This window comes from Vipera berus, assembly GCF_964194415.1.
Source record: "Vipera berus genome assembly, chromosome: 2".
In the NCBI taxonomy this organism is placed as follows: Eukaryota; Metazoa; Chordata; class Lepidosauria; order Squamata; family Viperidae; genus Vipera; species Vipera berus.
Genome location: NC_138203.1, coordinates 112,466,846 through 112,474,504, shown reverse-complemented (window position 1 = coordinate 112,474,504; position 7,659 = coordinate 112,466,846). Strand labels below are relative to the sequence as shown.

The following is a 7,659-nucleotide window of genomic DNA, read 5'->3' as shown; positions in this document are numbered from 1 at the left end:
TTTTCCTCCAGCAAAGAAGGAAACGCTTTTTCTCTCTGCTGCGACAGGTGTGTGCTTGCATCACCTAAAAGCAGAGGAAAGAACTTTTTTTCCCCCAAATAAGAGATTTTCGTACAGTTAAATAGATTAATACAGAGACAGTTCTTCTGCTGAGGTTAATGCCAGTGAAAGGGGAAAGGCAGAGACTCCATTTTGGGATTGTTTATTTATTTATTTATTTTATTTATTATGGCACCTGGCTCATCAGGTGCCAAAACGTCTGATTTTTATGTGCATTGCGTATGCAAATGCAGGTGGAGTCTTGATCCCACTGTCATAGCTGGCATCTTGACTTTTTGTAACCACACCGTGCAGATGCCCTTGCAGGGGTCCACTTCACCCCAGGGGTCCACTTCACCCCAGCCCCTCCCATCACAGCTGACCCACATCATTTCTCCCTTGCTTCCTCATCCTGGCTTATATGGTGAGGGACACTTACCCCTGGCCAATTTGCAGCATGGGACAATTAGCTGCATGCCCCAGCAGCCAGGTGAGCCTTTGCCTTCCCACTGGATGTAGTCCTGTTGTGTCAGCTTCCTGCCAAGCAGAAGGAGAAGGAGAAGAAGCTTCCCAGGGCAGCTGGCGGTGGGGAGGTGCTGTGCAATCATGCCAGCCAGACCGGGTGTTTCTCAAACATGGCAAGTTTTAGAGTTCTGGAGTTCAACTCCTAGAGTGCATGGCTGGGGAATTCCATATCTCTTAAAGCTGCCAAGTTTGATTAGAACTATTTTAGAGAATGCAGCCCAGGGACAAGAATCAATCAATACAGTAGCGAGTAACTCTGTTGTAAGAGAATATTAGGTTGAAAATTTCTGGAAACCTTGCTTGAAGACTTCAGGGCGAGTTTCTAATTCTTTTGCAATAGGCCATACCCAAATGTCTTTGTCTTGCCTAATCTAATCCTTTCTCTCGCCTCAACTGTTCAATCAACTTTTCTTATGGTCAAAGGCCAGCATAAGGCAGGTGGGATACAAAATGTTTTTAAAAATATAAAAACACAAGAAACAAATATAGAAAGCACACTGAAAGTTAAAAAAAACCTTTTTTTAAAAAAATTCTAAGAATATCTTTTAAAAAAATATCTAAAAATGGCTTTTAGAAAATTCTAAAAACATCTTTTAAAGCAATCTAAAACATCTTTTAAAAACAGTATAAAACTAGCTTTTAAAAAAACCTTTAAAACATCCTTTAAAAACTTTAAAAACACTTTTTTAAAATAATCTAAATAGTATCTTTTTAAAGAACCCCAAAAACTTATCTTTTTAAAAAAATATAAAAAATGTCTTTTAAAGAAATTTTAAAAATAAAAAAATCTTTTAAAAATATCTTTAAAATTAAAAAAAAAATCTCTCTCCTTTCTGCCTCTCCCCAACCCTGGCTTGCAATTCCCTAGCCAGTAAATATTACCCACTGAGAACAACTTATTATCTCTTTTGTATAATTCAGTTCTGTAGCTAAGCAATGAAAATAAACCAGCCCTTGAGAATAAACCAATCCTACTACAGAGAGTTAACTCTGATTTCTGGGAGACCCGTTTTGCAGGTCCTTCAGCTACATATAGAAAACTTTAACCCAAATGAGCATGCCTACTTTGATTTTCTTGTATTTTCTTCAGGTGGACGTAACGTAACTATGGCTCAGACAGGACAGATCTCCAGACACATTTTTCTCCCCACCTTTGAAGACATGAATGCAGTTCTGGAAGAGGAGCCGCCCCAAAGCTCTGTATTCGTAACAGACTTCGCCGATCAAGTGGAAATGAATATCAGGTATTGCATAGTTTGGGTGACTGGCGTCACAGTTTTGGAAGGTTAGACCTGGATTTTGGCGAGGCATCCTAGACACTGGACAAAACAGTTCAAAGCGGAAACGTCCTAGTAGTTTCTAGGTGCCGATGTCAGCTGGTTGATAGCAGCAGTGTGAGTAGCAGGAATTTATTTTCTTGGGCAGCCACAGCACAGAAACAGCTGTTTGCTGCTCACTATTCCTGTGTGAACATAGATCATGGAATCATAGAGCTGGAGGGGACCTCAGAAGTCTTCTAGTTCAACCCCCTGCTTAAGGCAGGAGCCTAACACCATCCCAGTAAAAAAGTTGCTTATTTGAAAATCTCCAGTGATGGAGCATCCACAACTCCATGAGGTGGGCTATTCCACTGATTAATTGTTCTCTCAGAAAATATCTCCGTACTTCTAGGTTGGCTCCCTCTTTAACAAGCTTCCCCACATTATTTCTTGTCCTGTCCTCTGGCGTTCTGCAGAATACGTCAACCCTTTTCTTTGTGACAGCCTCCCAAGCACTGAAAGACAGTTATGGTGTCCTCCCTAATCATCTTCGATAGGCCAGACATACCTAGCTCCCTCAACCATTTATCATACGATTTAGCCTCCAGATCCTTAATTTAATTCATTACATTTTTATGCTGTCCATCTCCTCTACAAGATGATTCTAGGTGGACACGGTGACTCTGGGGGGTGGTTCTCTTTGTTGCTTTTGTCTGCACACTTTTCAGGGTCTCAACGTCATTTTTGTACCACAATGAAAATAACTGGATGCAGTGGCCTCTCTAGGGCAGTATAAAGGGGTATTATTCCTTCTTACGATCTTGATGATATACTTCCGTTGATGCAGTCTAGGAGTGCATTGGCTTCTTGGCAGCTGCAGCACTTTTCTGGCGCATACTTAAGTGGTGGTTCACTAGGACATACAGTAGATCATTACGGTTAAGCCAGGATCCACCTATTTTATACCAATGCGTATGGTTTTTCCTAGGTAAATGGAAAATGCAAAAATACTTTTCTCATCACTGCCCTGCACCTTGTTGGATAGGGCCCACTGTTCCAATTTTTCAAGGCTCTTCTGAATCTTGAGTCTATCTTCCACCCAGCTTGGTGTCATCTGCAAATTTGATGAGTTCCCCTTCTATCCCCTCAACTAGATCATTTATGAAAATATTGAAAAATGCCGGGCCCAAGATAAAACCTTGTGGTATCACTGCATGCTTCCCTCCATGTAGATGTAGTTCCGTCGAGGACTACACCCTGGGTACGGTTGGTCAGCCAGTTGTGAATCCAACTGGTGGTGGTACTGTCTATCTCACATTGTTCTATCTTATCGAGAAATAGGTTGTGGTCTACTTTGTCAAATGCCGTACTGAAGTCAAAGTAAACTATATACACAGCTTTTCACTGATCCATTAATTTAGTCACTTTATCAAAAATGGTAATAAGGTATGTCTGGCATGATCTGTTTTTAACAAACCCATTCTGGCTTCTAGTAATCAACTTGTTCATTTTTAGGTGCTCACAAATCCTCCGTATTCTCAAATCCTTTTCTAGGATTTTCCCAGGTGTTGATGCCAAGCTGATTGGTGTATAATTTCCTGGATCCATTCCCCCCCCCTCTTTTTTCAGATTGAAACCTTAGCAGCTCTTTTCTAGACCTCTGGTAATTCCTTGTGCTGTAAGAGCTTTGAAAGATGACAGTCAGTGGTGGGATTCAAATATGTGAACAACCGGTTCTCTGTGTGGATGCCGCTTCCAGAAGTCCATTCTGGGCCTGGGCAACAAAAAATTAGCTACTGGTTCTGCCAAAGTGGTGCGAACCGGCTGAATCCCACCACTGCCTTCAGTCGCTCCAAGATGAGGTCTACCAGCTCTTTCAGAACCCTGGGATTACTTGGTCCAGTGATTTGTACTCACTGGAGTAGTGATTTGTACTCATTAGTAGGATATTCTCTTACTAATTCCTTGCATATATTGACTTGTAAACCTGTTCTATCTCCCTCGGTGCTGTTTCTGATAGGTTGAGCTTTTTCTTCCTTTTGCGTAAAAAAGATGAAGAAATTAAGCAGTTCTGTTTTCTCACTGCTTCTCATCTCCTTCTTGCCATCTGCTCCCATTAGTGGACCTAGCGGTGTTGGGGTTTTTTTTACTTTCTTCTTACTCCTTACACCCTGAAACAGGACAGAATCTAGCAGGAAGCCACAAGGAAGGCGCCTGGATTTGAAAATTAATTCAATTTATATGGAAGAAATTCAACACTGTTTATTTCCCTAATTAGGAAGGATAAATGGTAATCTAGATGATGGAACCCATGATAAATGAAGTGCACATAACAGTAGTAATAAAGTACTCCCTCGGGTTTTCAATAATTTGGGTTTGGATAAGGAATTAAATGACACATCGAAGACACAGTTTCAATAGGAGCCAACCCATATTATCAAATTTCCCTGACCTCGGAGGCTTGAACCTGCAAAATATGCATATTTTCTTACTTTCTCCACTTCTCAGTAAATCTATATTAAGTCTCATCAATGCTCTCCCTTCTGCCATCTTGGAGGATGATGTCTTACAAATTCCAGTATTGTGGAAGCAATAACCTTGTAGATAAAGTGTTAGTGAATTTATCGAGTATGGGATTTATTTTTAGGATCTGATTATAAATGTTGTCTACTACAATCATTTTTAAATAATTTCCCTAGTCACAATGAGAAATTCTATGGCCACTGGAATTTTGTATATATACTGTACTACATAAAGATGGTTGAGTGTTATTAAATCATATAAGTTCCTTTGTTATATTAGATCTTTAGTTGATGGTTGTAATACAATTTAAAATTACATCACTGCAACTTGACAGCTCTGCAGACTGACCCTTGGATCTTCTCAGCAGGAAATATCCTACCGTTGTCATACATTTGTTCAAGTTGGTTCTTGGGCATTTGACCTTTATATATATTCATTTTTTTAGATCTATAATCCATGTTGGTCACCAGCTTGCAGTAATTGGAGATGAGTATAACAGGAGATACAGTAGAAAATTGGAGGATCCATTATTTCAACTTGCTAAAGGGTAATTTTCAATGTTCAAATTATTATGTGTTTAGGTTTACAACTAGAATATGAACAGGAGATTGTTTTTGAATTATCTCTAACTTTTTTTTAAAAAAATCTTGCAACAGACTTTGACACTTTAAAAAATATTTATCATATATACATAGTTGCCTATCTCAAATGAAAGTGATGTTTTTGGTAAGATAAAGGAAGAATAATTTACTCACCTTAGATGCCCTAGAGCTCCATATAGCATTCTCTTTTAAAGTTGTGGCTAGTACTGCTGAATTTTGACACGTTTTGACCAGGATGTCACAAGTGCGTGTTTGTACTATTCTAGGATATCTAATTGAGAGACTACTTACATCGTATGACACATATGTAATGTGCAGACACACAGTAAAATTTTAATAAATGATAGAGCAACTGGGATAAATCATAATTAACAGCATCACAATAAACTAAGAGAGCATTTTTTTGCCTCATGTAGCATTCCTCTGAAGATTTAAAATTTGGTATTTTGTTTTTAATCATGAGTTTTGGGCTATAATATATCTCAGTATCAAAAACGTGAAATATTTGGCACAAATAAAAAAACAGTACAAGATTGAAAAAATGGGGCCTGTGTTTAGTTCCTTTTTTAAAATTTTCTATTTTTTTATTCAAAAGAAAATATATAGTTATAAAGTTATAAATATAGTTAAATATAAAACTCCAATTTTTTTTTAAAAAAACCCACAAAACTATCAAGACATGAAAAAAGTGCATTGAAATGAACAGAAAACCAATGCTTATACACATATTGTCCCCTCTAGTTGAATAGTGATCAAATACATTACTAAAATATTGGTTCCCATCCCTTGCAAAAGAGCCCCCCTCCCAAAATTTTAAACTGGTAAATCTATTTGCCAATTATTGTCCTGTCTTCTAAATGCTATATTAATGACAAAATACTTAAAGGGAAGAACAATCATAATAAAAAGACAAGACTAAAGTTTCAAAACCCTTTATTAATAAACTTATTCTTATCAACTCATAGAAAATTTAACATGGCATCTTATCTATCCCAAATCATCCCAAGAGTTAAGAGTAATTTGTCCTTGATCAGATATCCACATTTTTTCTTAATGCCATCCCTTTATCAATTGGTATCTAATTAAATATAATAAATCCAGTCTCCATAGTCTGTCTTCCCGACAAAGTCATTCCTAAGTGCTCCCATACAAATCCAGGGAACAGCACTGCCAGAGAACCAGCTTTGGCAGCATGATCAACAGATCAAGCCTCTTACTGTTCGGCAGCCATCTTGGGGAGGAGTCGAAACTGTGCTTAGTTCCTGAGGCTTAAAAATATAGTTAGTCCTCAACTTACAAGCATAATTGAACCAAAATTTATGTTGCTAAGTGAGACATCTGTTAAGTGACTTTGCCTCATTTTACAACCTTTCTCGCCACAGTTGTTAAGTGAATCTGGCTTCCCTGTTGATTTGGTTTGTCAAGAAGTTGTAAAAGGGGATCACATGACCCTGGGACACTGCAGCCATCATAAATATGAACCAATTGCCAAGTATCCAAATTTGATCACATGACCATGCGATATTGCAATAGTCGTAAGTGTGAAAAAGGGCCAGAAATCACTTTTTTTAGTGCAGTTGTAACTTTGGTCACTGAATGAATGGTTGTAAGTTGAGAACTACCTGTACCTACAGCATGAAATGGACATTGACTCCTGCTAAATGTATAGGGATAGCCATGTGGTTTTATCAGCAGTAGATGTATTTGCCATTACCTTCTTCCAGGACTGTTTATTTCCCAATCCAGCCTAGAACTTGGGATTTTTTGATGGTCTCTCCTCCAAATGCTAGCTTCTGTCCTGTTTTCCTAAATACATCAGTTAATGTAATAGAGGCATCTAAATGATACCGGATGTGCCAATTTCGTACCTTAATAAGGATGAAAAGGGTGCAGTGTCCTCCTTTGATGAAATATGCATGGTGCATTTGAAACAGTATTCTTCCCCCTGGTCTTGACAGGACTCCACTAGTTGAGCGGGAATTTGATGACTTCATGATAGCAGACAGTGCTACTCATGATGATGGGTGTTTTATTGGTTGAGAATGTCAATTTTGGCTTCAAAATGTCTCTGAAAGCTTAATCTTGACTGGTGGGAAACTGGGGGGTCTACTTCTGAAGTCAGTTGGAGAGTAGAAACCTGTCCCCTTTTTTATTATTGTCCAAAGGTGTTTGTGGAGGAGATGGGTGAGGTCAACTGCATCAACCTAGTAGGCACAATTGGAATGATCAAGGACCTGCTCCATTTTACATGGGTGCAATGCATGCAAATTCTATTGTAAAGGACCTTGCTACCATGCCAGATATTTCTTTCAGTAAAACCTGTTTATTGCTTGTTTACTACTTATAAGAACCATTATATTTTAAAATTAATGTTTTGTTTCCTTTTAAATAGTAGTCTGGAAAAACCGAGTCTGTCTTTTCCAGACTCGGTTTTGGGGCAAAAACGTCGTGAAATCTGTTGGGAGTTCCTTGGACAATAGCTGGAGAAAGAAGATTATTGACTATGTCTGGATAAACTTCCTTTTTTTACAGACATAATTTTACTATTAAACTTAGACAAATGAATTAGAAAAAGAGTTTTTATTTCTTATAACGCAGTTCTGTTCCTATTAAAGCTGTGCATATTTTGAAAATGACTGAGAAGTAGATTTGGGGGTTTATTTGTTCTGCATATAATACTAATTGATTTCCTTAATATGTTATTAGTGAAG

At 38.1% G+C, this 7,659-nt stretch overlaps 1 long non-coding RNA gene across 1 annotated transcript; it reads left to right on the top strand.

Annotated features, from left to right (window-relative positions):
• The first annotated feature begins 728 nt into the window (after window positions 1-728).
• Window positions 729-7,459, top strand: LOC308663431. Its single transcript, XR_014025393.1, has 3 exons — window positions 729-1,808; window positions 4,792-4,893; window positions 7,341-7,459. It is a non-coding gene; the product is annotated as an uncharacterized lncRNA (long non-coding RNA).
• The last annotated feature ends 200 nt before the right edge of the window (window positions 7,460-7,659 follow it).